Raw genomic sequence first — 14,790 nt, forward strand, 5'->3', positions numbered from 1 at the left:
AGTGTAGGCAGTCTCCGTAGTAGGTCTGTTACATTTTGTAAGTGTCCCGCCCATAAAACGCATTCTTTGGTTTACCTTCACCACAACATTTTCTTCCAATTTAAGTTGTTCGTAACTGTAATATCTATATATTTAGTTGTATTTATGGCCTTTGGATTAGACTGATTTATCGTGTAACTGAAGTTTAACGAGTTCCTTTTAGCAGAGTGTGGCATGGTCTGATGAATCCCGATAACTTCTTCATCGTGACGATGGGAGGGGGCCAAACTGTCGTCTTCCAGGGTACAGCTCCTTGGCACCTGTACTGCGGGACGAAGACAAGCTGGCGGCGGGTTCATTATGCTCTAAGGAACATTCACGTGGGCATCCACAAGTCCAGTGGTGCTCGTGCAGTGCACCATGACGGCCGAGGGCTATCGTACACTGTTTACAGAGACGTACAATCCTTCATGACCTATCATGATTCACGACGGCAGTGAAATCTTTCAGGAAGACAATGTACCATGTCAAAAAGCCCGGAATGTGGTGGAGTGGTTTGAGAAACACTGTAGCGAATTCCAATTGATGTGCTGACCCTCCAAACTCGCCAAATCTGAGCGCTGTGGAACACATGACGGATGTAATGGAACTTGGTGTCAGAGTTCATCGCCTCCTCACCGGAATTTACTGGCGTTAGGTGAGCTGTGTGTGCAGACCACCAAAACCTAATTGCTTCGAAGCCGCGACGCGTCGCCGAAGGCGGACGTACCAGCTATTGGCTAGGTGGTCGTGGTGTTCTGGCTGGTCAGTGTATATTTAACGGGTGGCGTAAGAGATCAAACAAAAGGTTCAAACCTGTGTTCTAATGGACAAATTGTGGCAGTGCTGTTTTATTATATCTGCGAAGTGAATATAACTGTCAATGGAATTACTGGTTTTATTATATCTTTGAAGTGAATATAACTATCAATAAAAGGTAAGAGCACACTATTCACGAATGTGTAATTGTTTAGGAAAAAGCCGCATTTAGATACCAAATATTTGTTTAATTGTGTCCAGAAATCAGTGAACCTATGTTAAGTTTAGCTGCAGTTACATAAAGATGCACAAAAACCAAAAACATATTTGACCAACGCCGACAAGCGTTCGTCAACAACTTAATATCTATGACATTGCACATACCGATGTGCTTCATTTAATGAAAATAAATGGAGATGAAATTGTCTTAAAGGGACAGGGACAGCCTTAGTTGGAGTGCACAAAAAGAGGAAAAGGAGCGCCTAAGCACCACTGAGGAAGAAAAGGGATTGCTGAATAGTTTTCCACACCAACCCCTTCGACGTCATATTATGAATCGATAGAAAGCGACATATCTGCTGATTCTAATCAAAATTACATGCATCTTCAAGACGATTTTTCAACTGAGATAGAGAACGCAAACTCGAACCAATAAAACTGAAAAATTTCATTGCAGCCGAATTAGTAACAGCGCTTGATGGGCAACAGGTATGTTTGACAGATTCACTGTTTACTCCCAACGCTACCATTCAGCGACTTGGATCTAATACTGATGGATATCCTGTAACGAAGTCCTGCATTGAAAGAATTTGTACGGAATAACGGAAAGAGCGCGCCGAAACCATACAGGCTAATTTGCAAGACGAGGTAATAGATATTGTGATTGTTCACTGGGATGGCAAACGGTTGCCACTTTAGATGTTCGAAAATCACTAGAAGAACGCACTCTGATAGTTATTTGACAGGCGACTAAAAAATAGCTTTTTACAACAAAAAACTCAGGCGGGTTGGAACGCCCTTGTAGGCTTGAATCCGAAGATAAAGTGCGAATTCTTCGTTGTGTTACTATATCTTCAAATGCAGGTAATATCAGTGATGCCTGTGTGAACAAAACTTGATCCAGATATGTTTGTTTTTGCTTGCCTCAAAATGTCTCGAGACAACTAGAAAGTTTCTATTCAGATAACATACAGTGCTGTAAAGAAAAGATCCCCCCCCCCCCCCGTAAGTGATAATCTGCTTGAGTTTTGCCGAAACGAACTGACGAAAGAAATAGTCAGAGATTGTCGTCGAGAATTTGCAAAGCTTTCTGTGATATATTCAGGTAGTGATACACAGAGAAAATTTAAGGTCTCTAGCTCCAGTGCGTCAAATTCAGTGGATGGTGAAAGCTATTTATTCCTTAAAATATCATGTCCTTGTGCTCAGTTCAAATTTACGAGCTATAGTAAAAGAGCACTGTTTGACATTTGCGTGTCCATCGTGACATCCTACGTCTTCATGACTCAAATTGGTTTTGGCAGTAAAAGTACCCAACCAAGAGATTTTCTTTGCGAAGTCGATGAAGGCTTACGAAAAAAATTATAAAAGCTTCTCAAACGCAGCTTATTGTATTTGTATGATAAAGTTGCTATGTTGTCACTGTTTGGCAACGATGTGAATGAAGAAACTAAAATAGAAATGGTTGAAAATTTAACGAATTTATTATTTCATGGCAAACATTACATCCCACTGAAGGAAGAACTTTACAGTCCACAATATTGTAGGTTGAAAACGTAATGTAAAGGCTATTTATCTTTATTTCCCAGTTTAGACTACAATTCTGTTGGCTGACTTTCGTTAATTCAGAGAAAATCTTCTAAAACTACAAAAAAATGGTTCAAATGGCTCTGAGCACTATGGGACTCAACTGCTGAGGTCATTAGTCCCCTAGAACTTAGAACTAGTTAAACCTAACTAACCTAAGGACATCACAAACATCCATGCCCGAGGCAGGATTCGAACCTGCGACCGTAGCGGTCTCGCGGTTCCAGACTGCAGCGCCTTTAACCGCACGGCCACTTCGGCCGGCTCTAAAACTACATATCTGTCAGAGGCAGGTCCTACTATATGGCCAAATATCTACGCTAAGGGCAGTGAAGGAAGCGGCTGAAAGAGCTGTCAAGTTGTTCCAAGCATATCAAGGTTTACTCAGTGTTAAGGACTAATAAAAGCAGATTTTACTATGTTGCACCGAAAGATTTATCCTGTCTGCAGAAAGCAAAGTTTGAAATGAAAATTTAAGAAATTACTTTTTTGTACACGTTAAACAGTAAAATAATATTATTTTAGAACAAATAAGCCCTCGGTCACAAATATTAAGTCAAAATTGACCAGGTTTCGATGCTACTATGAGCGTCGTCTTCAGAATTAGACTAACTGTTGTAAAACGTATTAGGTATATAATACATTAATAAAATTAAAGTTTGTACTGACTGGAGAAGATGCAGTACTTAAAAGTCACATATTAAAAAAGATCCAAGCCGGAAAGGCGACGTCATGAAAAGTTGTGAGATGGCGAGCCGCTGAGGGCTGCTCGTACTGTGAACAAGGGTTGCAACAAGACTGAGGTGCCCACTTTAGAAAGTGTGGGCAAGTAAACAAGTTATGACATACAAGAAAACAGCAAAGCTGTGACAGGAAAACATTTCGGTAAATTGCATGAGGAAATCTGAATCAAAGATCAAGCAATGGCTTTATACAGTCGAAAAAGTTTTTATTTCGCAGCTGCAGCTGTTCGTTGAAAACGAGGTCCTAATGACGAGTGAGATGTTTGAAAATCTCCAATTCCTCTAAGAAATCTAACTTACGCCCCTTCTTTTCGGTATGCAGAATATTGTTATCGCCTATGGCTTTAAGCACGTGTCCAGTAATTAAGAGATGATCGGCAAAGGAAGAATTTAGGGGACTGGTGCCGTTCTTTCTCAAAAGATGTTCTTTATATCTGATGGTGAAAGCACGTCCAGTTTGCCCTATATAATAGGAGGAGCAGGTATCGCAGATGATCTTATAAACACCAGAACTTTCTGTAGGGGAGCGAATGGATTTCAAATTATGAATGAAGTTTCTCTTTAGATTATTATTAGTGGAGAAGGCAATATTGCAGTTGTATTTGTTGCGAAGCATGCGCTGAATCTGATAGGAAATGAGTCCTATGAGAGGAATAGAAAAACGTTTCTTTGGGTTAATTTCAAGGCATGAGGTGTTGAGCGTGGAAGCATACCATTCGTACTTAAATATCACAAACACTTATCTTGTTAACTATAATTTTAATATTGACGAAATGTGGACGCAAGTTAACGAACATCTAGAGATTTGTAAAATAGGTATATTGCAGAACCACGAGAAGAAGCTCAGCAATCTTTTTTGTCTGCTTTTTAATGAAAAATGCATTTCGGCTACTAGATGGCGCTCGTAGCAACACCATGTTTACTTGCCCACACTTTCTAGAGTGGGCACCTCAGTCTTCTTGCAACCCTTGTTCACAGTACGAGCAGCCCTTAGCGGCTCGCCATCTCACAACTTTTCATGACGTCGCCTTTCCGGCTTAGATCTTTTTTAATATGTGACTTGTAAGTACTGCATCTTTTTCACTCACTACAAACTGTAATTTTATTAATCTATTATATACCTAATAGGTTTTAGAACAGTTACTCTAATTCTGAAGACGACGCTCATAGTAGCGTCGAAACCTGGTCAATTTTGACTTAATATTTGTGACCGAGGACTTATTTGTTCTAATATAATTCTGACACTGTCACGGAACCTTAGCAGCTATGTTCAAAGTTTTAAGTAAAGTAATACTATTTGTGAATATTGAAGTTTAATTTAAATTACCAAATAAACATTAAGCTCTAGAACACTTCCGTACTCAGTACAAATATTCGTACCTAAGTTTGGCAATGCGTCGGCACATGTTATCGTAATTAAACACAACAATGTTTATTGTGCGAGTTAGTAAGGTGAAACGGAAAAAATAGAGGGCATGCAAGTTTGATTTCGGAGAAAAAATCTCCCATATGTCTGGCACACCCTACTCCCGAAACCATGTCACCACGAGTAACACCATCGTACCTCTCCAAATGACTGGAAGTACCCGACGTATCCCCTTGTCATCACCACAGTCGCCAACAGTGGTCCTCAGGGCTAGTGTAGGACCTCAATTCATGGCTGAACATATTGTGACGTCATTCATCAGCAGTCCTTGCTTCGCGGTCACGGCATCAATACAAACGCAGCTGTTGGTGTTGAGTTGTTAATGGCAGCCTACACAGAAGACGGTAATTCCATAGATTCGATGCTGCCAATCTTCGACAAAGTGTGTCGCAGGGAGACTCTTACTTGTTATCAGACGGCAGGCGCAGATGTGAAGCGGTTGGAATGTACTTTTCCACTGTAGTGGTCCGATATGGTAGAATAGAACCATGACGAGTATACTTGCCCTCAAGTTGCCACGCAATCCAGTATCGAGCCACTGTCACATCCGAATGCTCCACAAATGCAGATATTGCACGATTCGACTAGCCGGCGTAATGAAGTCTCGCAACGAGACCCGTTTCAGTTAGACGGGGTCGGACGGCATTGACTCAAACATGCGGCTTCTTCACTGTAATCATTCAGCACCTATTCAGGCTCCTTTTGCACCCTATCAAGTCTGGTAGCAATGAGCGTAATCATACCTAGTTAGACGGAACGGTGGTTAACACAATGGACTCACATTCGGGAAGACGACCGTTGAAATCCGCTTCCGGTCGTCCATATTTAAGTTTTCCGTGATTTCCCCAGTCAAATGCCGTAATTGTTCCTCTGAAATTTCACGGCCAATTTCCTTCTCATCCTTGAAACAGTTCGAGTATTTTCGTCGTATCTGACGACCTCGATGTTGACGGGACATTAGATCGTAATCTTACCTCTTTCTTGTCACCAATCACAAACCACACTAATGCTCTCAGGTGGACGTTCTAAATGTCACAGAAAGCTGCAACGGTAATCATTTACCATTCTATGATGTGTATGTGTAAGAGGTTATACGGACATCCAACCACGTCTTCTCAGCACCACATTTCTTTTGTCAGGTAGCGTATTTTCTGAGTGTTAGAGCTACGAGCTATAATTTATTAAGTAGAAAATTATTTTTCTTACATGTAGATCATGCATTTACCCCAGTGCATGCAAATCAATTTCAATAATTTTTTTTGCTATTATTTACTTATGCTGCTAGAGACCTTCGGACTTTTAGGGATTAATGAAACATGCTATATACGGCTTGATTCAAAAAAAAAAAAAAAAATACAAATTGCCGTGGCCCATCGGGCATACAAAAATTATTCGTAATCTCATAAGAACCAGGGGTCACAAAGGCCAAAGGGCTCCACGTCACGTGTGGACTGAGATCGTGGAAGACTGATTAATTGGGCCGTACACCGGACCGAATTAATGTGACACGGATCTCGCATTCCTGAGATAGACTCTGCCGGACAAGCTGAATGAGGTGGCCATGGCTATTTGTCGCCGCATTCGATTTCAGCACGACGCCGATGGGCTGAGGATGATACGGCGGCCGGTCGTCGGTACCGTTGGGCCTTCAAGGCCTGTTCGGACGGTGTTTCTTTGTTTTTTTGGGTAACGCTTTGACAACATATCAGACTTTGAAACCAGTTTAAAGTGGGAGTTTCATATCCGAACGAAGGAGGTTTCTGGCAATTTCATCTGGTTACGTGAACGTTCTGTTCGTTGCACTCAGATAGAAAGAGACTAAGTACAACACCTGAAACACTGAAACCACGATATTAGTTTTTATCAACTTTCTATTAACGTAGTCAGGAAACTGTTGGAATGACAGGGGATGCGATATGAAATGGAACGAGCATGTGAGAATTGTGGTAGGAAAGGCTAATGACTGACTTCGGTTTATTCGGAGGATTTTAGAAAAATGTGGTTTTTATGTAAAGGGACCACATACTCGATGCTCTTGCGACCAATTCTTGAGTGTTGCTTGAGTGTTTGGGATTTTTTCCAGGTCAGGTTAAAGAAGACGTCAAAGCAATACATGAACAGGCTACTACGTTTGTTACCGGCAGGTCCTAATAGCAGGCAAGTGTTACGATGCTTCGGAACTCAAATGGGAATCTCTGAAGTGCAGGCCACGTTCTTTACGAGGAACACTACTGGGAACATTTCGGGAACTGGAATTTCATGCTGAAACGATTCAGCTGTAGCCAACATACATTTTGCTTAAGGACCACGAACGTACCAGGCACATCAAAAGTATCCGGAAACCCCTAAAACATACATTTTTCATATTAGGTACGTTTTGCTGCTACCTACAGCCACGTACTCCATATTAGCGACATCAGCAGTCATTAGACGTTGTGAGAGAGCAGAAGGGGGCGCACCGCGGAATTCACGGACTTTGAACGTGCTCAGGTGACTGGGTGTCACTTGTGTCATGCGTCTGTACACGAGATTTCCATGCTCCTAAACATCCCTAAATCCACTGTTTTCGATGTGATAGTGAAGTGTTAAAGTGAAGCGTCACGTACAGCACAAAAGCATACAGGCCGACCACGTCTGCTGACTGACAGAGACCGCCGACATTTGAAGACGGTGGTAACGTGTAATAGGCAGACATATATCCAGACCATCACATAGGAATTCCAAACTGCATCAGGATCCACTGCAAATACTATGACAGTTAGGCGGGAGGTGAGGAAACTTGGATTTCATAGTCGAGTAGCTGCTCATAAGCCACGTATTATGCCAGTAAATGCCAAACGACGCCTCGCTTCGTGTAAGTAGCGTAAAAACTGCACGATTGAACAATGGAAAAACGATGTGTTGAGTGACGAATCACGCTACGCAATGTAGCGGTGCCATGGAAGGGTGTGGGTATGGCGAATGCCTCGTGAACGTCATGTGCCAGCGTGTTTAGTGTCAACAATAAAATTCGGAGGCGGTGGTGTTACGGTGTGGACGTGTTCTTCATGGAAGGGGCTTGCACCCCTTGTTGTTTTGAGTGCCACTATCACAGCACAGGCCTACTTTGATGTTTTAAGCAAATTCTTGTTTCACACTGTTGAAGATCAATTCGGTGATGGCGACTGCATCGTTCAACACGATCGAGCACTTGTTCAGAATGCACGGCCTGTGGCGGAGTGATTAAATGACAATAACATCCTTGTAATGAACTGGCCTGCACAGAGTCCTGAACTGAACCCAATACAAGACCTTTGGGGTATTTTGGAGCGCCGACTTCGTGGCAGGCCTCACCCAACGACATCGATACCTCTGCTCAGTGCAGCACTCCGTGAACGATGGGCTGCCATTCCCAAACAAACCTTTGAGCACCTGATTGAACGTATACTAGCGAGACTGGGAACTGTCATTAAGGGGAGGTTTACTAACTTTGGCCCGAAAAAAGCATGTTCCTTGAGAATTTTTTTCTCGGGATGTGTTATAGATAGCTTTATTGATATTTCTTCTATAAACTGGAATGTTTTCGCCCGGAAATGTCGAAGTGCAAAGGCGGAAGTGCCGTCGGAACGAAACCAAATTTCGATGTAGACCTCCACGCGTGATCACAGGTCAGCAGGCTCGTCTGCAATCAAAACTGAGTCGACGTTAGCGAAGTATATCTCGTTTAAGTTATTTGGACCATAGGAAACAAAGTGGTGGCCGTTAGAAAAAAACGGGATTCTCTCATCGATTTTTCGAATTCGACGGCCAAGTAAAAATATTTATAGCTGATGGATCGGAATAAAAGTGGTACAACTCCTAGACAATTTAGTTAGCTTCGTCGGAAACAAAGAATTATGTCAATCGGTTAAGTAGATTTGAAGTTACCATACCGCGCGATAAAGAAAAATTCATTTCGAGGAAAACGCGTTTGAAGTTTTGACTACATGTAAATGCAATAATATGCAACTTAGGTTCAAACTGCTATTCTGGATCCATAAACTAGCCTTTCCTCTTCCTCATAGAGGGCGTTCTGCTCTATCTGCGCCATCCTGCGCTGATCCAGAGCAGCACGTACGGCCGGTGACAAGCGGTGGTCGGCCGCTTGAATCCGGTGGTCGTCCGAATGCTTGGCGAACTGCGTCGAATAGAGTCCCAGGTTGACGTCCATCGTTGTCATGGTCTTCATAATTGCTAATACCCTTCGCTGAAGATGCTCACTGCCAGGAAAGTCGCAGTCTCCACAGTCTTCGCAGCAGAATGCAAATGCTTGTGGGCTAACTTCCAAACGCACGCGTTCAAACTTTCATGTGAATTTTGTGTGTTTCTTCCCAAGCACCGGTACAATAACTCGTTCTCCCAAAGAAAAAAAAAACTGGTGCGTGAAAAAGGCCGATTTCAGGCAGGTGCATTTTTTTGTTTAACCGCGAATAACAAACAGTTCCGTTCCGTATTCGGAAGAACAGTTTCAGGGGTTGATTCTAAACGGAATTAATCGATTTTTTTGAACCAAAAGATAGTAAACCTCCCCTTAAGGCTACGGGTGGGCCAACACCATACTGAATTCCAGCATTGCCGATGGAGTGCACCACAAACTTGTTGGTCATTTTCAGCCAGATGTCCGTATACTTTTGATCAGAGAGTGTAGATAGCCGTTTTTCGCTCGCACTGTCTTCCAATTGAACAGGAAAATAAACGACTAGCTGTGGTATAGGGTACCCTCTGCCACAGACTGTACGGTAGCATTCAGAGTATATAAGGGATATAAGTATGTAAGATCGTGTGGAGAAGTCAGGATGAGTGATTCATAAATATGACAATCTGTGTAGACTCGCATTATAGAAGCGCACGTTGCAAATTGTACTACATATGACATTCCTTCATAATTGTTATCTTAGTACGTATTAATCGTCTTGTAGTGTTGTAGTTCTGCGTATGTCCGTGCTTGGTATGAAAATAGGACGAGGAATTCCGCTTTATGCAAGACACCTTTTCAGTTTCGTTTCCGCAGACATGTTTCAACTCGTTCAAACAAATTTCGGGCTTGCAGCCGGTCGTCGTTCAATACTTCGCACGATACCGGAAACCCACTCATACTGATTTGTATCTGCAGGCATCGACTTGCCATCACCCATCGCAAACCATGAGTTTAAAATACACTTGTTCATAGAGCTCATACTGTTTCAGATCTAGATAGCTTACCTCAAGAACTCGCCTATCTAATGACAGTATTCAGCGAAATTGGGTATTCCATCCGGCAGATTAACAGGGCACTAACAGTTAAAACTAAGAAGCAGGAAGTGAATAAAGAGTAGAACATGCCGGAACAATCTTTAGCTTTTCTTCCTTTCGTTGGCAACACTTCGTTTAAAATAACAAGAATAGTCCGAAAATTTCAGGTAAAAGTGGTTTTCCGCCCACCATCGAAGATTGCGGGCGTTGTGGGATCAGTTAAGGACAATCTGTTACTACGAAAGGCCGGAATTTACAAGATGCCGTGCCAATGTGGTATGGCTTACATAGGTCAAACCACACGCAGTGTGAAAGAACGCTGCACTGAACATCAACGTTACACCCGCCTTATGCAGCCAAGCAAGTCCGCTATTGCTGAACATTGTATTTCTACTGGACATTCAATGGAGAATGAGAAAACAATGATTTTGTCCACAGCAACGTCTTTCTGGGACTCCATTATTAAAGAATCCGTAGAAATACGACTGGCGGAAAATCTGTTAAACCGTGACAGCGGCTACCAGCTGTACAGTGCATGGAGTCCCATCATCTCCACGATTTCCTCAAATCGAAGACGACAGAGTGCGTCGACGGCCGTGGCAAACAGCAACGCAGAGGGCGACTTAGTTCCGTTATTCCACCAGCGAGGGCGCTGCCGGCGGGCAGTGTAGTTCAACTATCAAGTTTTCGACGCATGCGCAGAATACTTACAGTACGCTATATATTGCGGAACGGAGGACGTTTTCGCCAGTCTGCGACGGCTCACCTGAAGATGACTGGCAGGTGCCCAGTTGAAATATCGTGCGAAGTATTGAACGACGACCGGCTGCAAGCCCTAAATTTGTTTGAACAGTCAATTCGCCGGGAAAATTTTAAAATTCATATGTTTCAGCTCTTTTGTGCGATCTTCAGTGGGTTATTTTGTTTTCTTACTGTAATATTGTTGTTACTTACTAACATTTAGAGAAACTTTTGTTACAAAATATTTACAATTGTGAATGATTACTTGTTGTACAATATTATACATTATTTGCTTACAATGCACAATGGATGATTGTATGAACTAGCCAATGCATTGTATGTTGTTTATTATATTATGTCTAAGAGTTCTAGTTACAACTTACTTGTCAAAAGAGTGGATGTATGCATTAGCTTACATACTTTACGTGAAGCTATTGGGTGATTATGTCGGTAGCTAGTCTGCTACACAATCTACAACTTGTCATCCGCAAACGGCAAAACGTATTTTTTTCTGTTTATTATGCATTCATGAACGGTTGTGTGTGTGTGTGTGTGTGTGTGTGTGTGTGTGTGTGTGTGTGTGTGCGTGTGTGTGTGTGTGTTTGTGTGTGTAACTTATGGCTTTGATGTTGTAGTGTTTTCTCATCTTCAATTGCCCCCTCTGTTTATTGACTGGATAGCCACTGATTTGCTATTTATTTATTTAATGGGATAATAATTATTATTAAAAGGTGGCAATTTTATTTAAGCACCGTTTTTGCTCTTTCGATTGTTGCGAGTCGGCGATAGTGCAATGCTGCTCGCTTTGGAGAATACACAGTTTATAAGAATTATTTGGTTTAGGAAACACTTTTGCGATCACGGTTGCGATTTAGACAGTATTTGCGTAATGGTACTGATTAAAAGTTATCGTTTCCGAAAGACGCAGGTTCGATTAAAGCGGTGTGCACTTTTGCGCATATAATGAAAATATTCATAACACGTCGAGTAATAAAAAGAAACATGCGAATCACAACCGTGATCAAAAACGAAGAAAATATATGATTACATAAATGTTCTTCGCTGTTATTCAGGACAGGTTCAGATTAGACCGTGCAATTTTTAGTTATAGGAAATCACAAGGCGTTACACCTTCGAGATATTTGTTTTGTATAAATTGTATTTACCTTCTGTTTCTCTCCTTTGTACAGCCTTTATACCTTCACATCGATTAAGGAATTTTTCCTTCTCTACCGACCAGTACGAGAAGAAAATTCAGACTCAACAAAATGTATAATTACATTTTTAATATCATGAATACTTCTTTAAATCATGAAAATAAGGTTTGACATCGTCGTAATATTAATTTTCATCGTTGTAGCACTACAATCTGTTTTGGCGAGGTGAATACGCTGATTTCTGTGACTTACGGTCGTTTGATAACGCACTTTCTACGAATTTTAAAGATGGGCAGTGTTTTCGCCGCCATTGTGTGTTGTTGCAGCTGTGTAGAATTCATTTGTTGAGTGGCGCGTTTGTCCGCGTGAGGCGCGCAAGTTTGGCGTTTGTAGTGTTTGGTTTGTGTGTGTGTGTGTGTGTGTGTGTGTGTGTGTGTGTGTGTTCATGACTGGGGCAGAGAGAGAGAGAGAATGGGTGGTTTAGCAGTTTTGGTGTGGATGTTATTTGGTAGTTCTTCGATTGTGACAAAGAGGATTTTATTGCACAGTGATGTGTGTTCATTTAGTACTTTCTTTCCTTGGGCTATTGATTTTTGGATGTGATAGTTTTCTTCTATAATTTTTGGTATAAGCTGCTACTACTAGTATGCAAAAAACACCCATTTTCGCTCTCTCTCTCTCTCTCTCTCTCTCTCTCTCTCTCTGTCCCTCCCCCTCCCTCTCTCTCTCTCTCTCTCTCTCTCTTTCTCTGCCTCAATCCTGCACACAAACACACACACACACACACACACACACACACACACACACACACACACACACACACACACACACACACAAGACCGTGATATATACACATTTCCGTTACTAAATGCATAATAAGAAGAAAAATACAAAAATACATTTTGCTGTATGCAGATGACAAGTTGCACATTGTATTGCAGACTAGCTACCGACATAAATACCTAATAGCCTCACATAAGGGATGTAAACTAACTAAATCCAGTCTTTTGCCGTTTAAGCTATAACTAGACCTCTAGACTGAATGTAATAAACAACTTACAATGCATAAGGTCGTTAATAAATATCTCAGATGTGAACTGTAAGCAAACGATATATAATATTTTACAAAAATTATTCATTCGCAATTGCAAATATTTTGTACCAAAAGTTTCTCTAAATGTTAATATCTAACAACAACTTTACAATAAGAAAATAAAATAACCCACTGAAGTCAGTACAAAAGTGCTTAAACATGTCTGGGTCAAACGAAACTGATAAGGTGTCTCGCATAAGGCGGAATTCGTCGTCCAATTTTGTACGTATTCTAACCTGTCAGCAACGAGGACAGATTTCTCTGTTGACAATAGGTGGCTATACAATTAAATTACCTTATGAGATGAGTGCAGTGTGGAACCCGATCACTAAAATGAAAAGTGATGTAGATGTCTCGTGGACATTCTGTGGTTTACTGTAACAAACTCCTCCAGATGGCAGTAACTGACAGATATGATAGGAAATATTTACCTCTAGGTCAGTTTTGCCTTAATTTACTTCTCTACTTTCTTTTGTAATAGTAGATGAATATTCAGAAAGCTGTAACAATGCCACAATCAAGCCTACCTATTAGGACACGTACATAATTTTCCTCCATTATGCTATATGGCCAATTGTTGACTATTGACACCGATATATACTCTCCATCACTCACCCCTCAGCAACTGTGGGCCACTAGTGAGGCTTTGTGGCTCCTGTGTCACTGATGACCAATAACACGCTATTATCTCATCCTGAGCACGTCCAGCTAATTTCCATTCTGCACACGTAGGTTGCTGTAGATATTAATGGACACAGTAACGTCATTCGACTGAAATATCCACCATGTGGCAAAATGCTCTCGTAATGAGATCTTTAACCAGATAACACCGGTGTATTTGATTGGTGAATGCGTGGTACGTTAAAGGCAGAAATCTGTATTTCATCGTAATCTGTTATCAGTTGTTTCTGTACGTAATTCAAATTATATCCGTTCATTATCGAAGAAAAGTTATTTTTCAAGGTGAGATAGTTACTCTACTTTCAGTACATTCTGCTTTATCGCATACTAACTTCAATGTGCTACACGGCAGACCTGATTGAGCAGTTGTAGAGTTTATCAAGCGAGAGTCGTCGCACACCCGTTGCACACAGTTCGTAGTTCATCTCCACATTTATTTCTTTTAAATCATATCCCTAAAATTCTGGGTCCGAATGACCAAATTCCAGGTCGATGGGATTCCTATTACATTTTTTGCACCATATACTGTATTTATCTGACTGTTTCTGAAATGGCTGGAGAAAAGAATTCCACAATAAGAGAAATCGTTTATGCGAGAGTGATCAACGTCGTGGAGATGTATTCCGTTAATGCAACTAAATGGAAGGCAGATTGTACTTTGCCATAAGCGTTTCATTTATTTTATTTGTGAAGCAACTGTAGTGGCCGGTAATACATGTTTCTCTTCATACATATGATAAATGTATTATGTACAGTTACAATATGTTTGCTATATTACATTTTGTCACATTTTTCTCTTAGTTTTCAGATTAGTGAAAATTTTTGTAGCACAAACACCGTGAAGTTAAATCATAGTTATTCCATATTAGTTCATACGCAGATGCGTTCATTCGGACTTCATGCTCCAGCTGTCCGATTTCCGACGTTTTTTCATTCACATTTATTATAACACATCACTTGCACTTTGACATCTATATGTGTTTGTTTACAGAGTTTTAGTGTTACTAGCTGTCTCTCGGTGTATATTGCCACCATTTGTTTGTGTTATGTGGGTTGTTTGATAATTTTCGTTTGTTTGTGTGTGTGCGTGCGGGAGTGTGTGTGTGTGTGTGTGTG

The sequence above is a fragment of the Schistocerca serialis genome, chromosome 4 (genome assembly GCF_023864345.2).
Source record: "Schistocerca serialis cubense isolate TAMUIC-IGC-003099 chromosome 4, iqSchSeri2.2, whole genome shotgun sequence".
In the NCBI taxonomy this organism is placed as follows: domain Eukaryota; kingdom Metazoa; phylum Arthropoda; class Insecta; order Orthoptera; family Acrididae; genus Schistocerca; species Schistocerca serialis.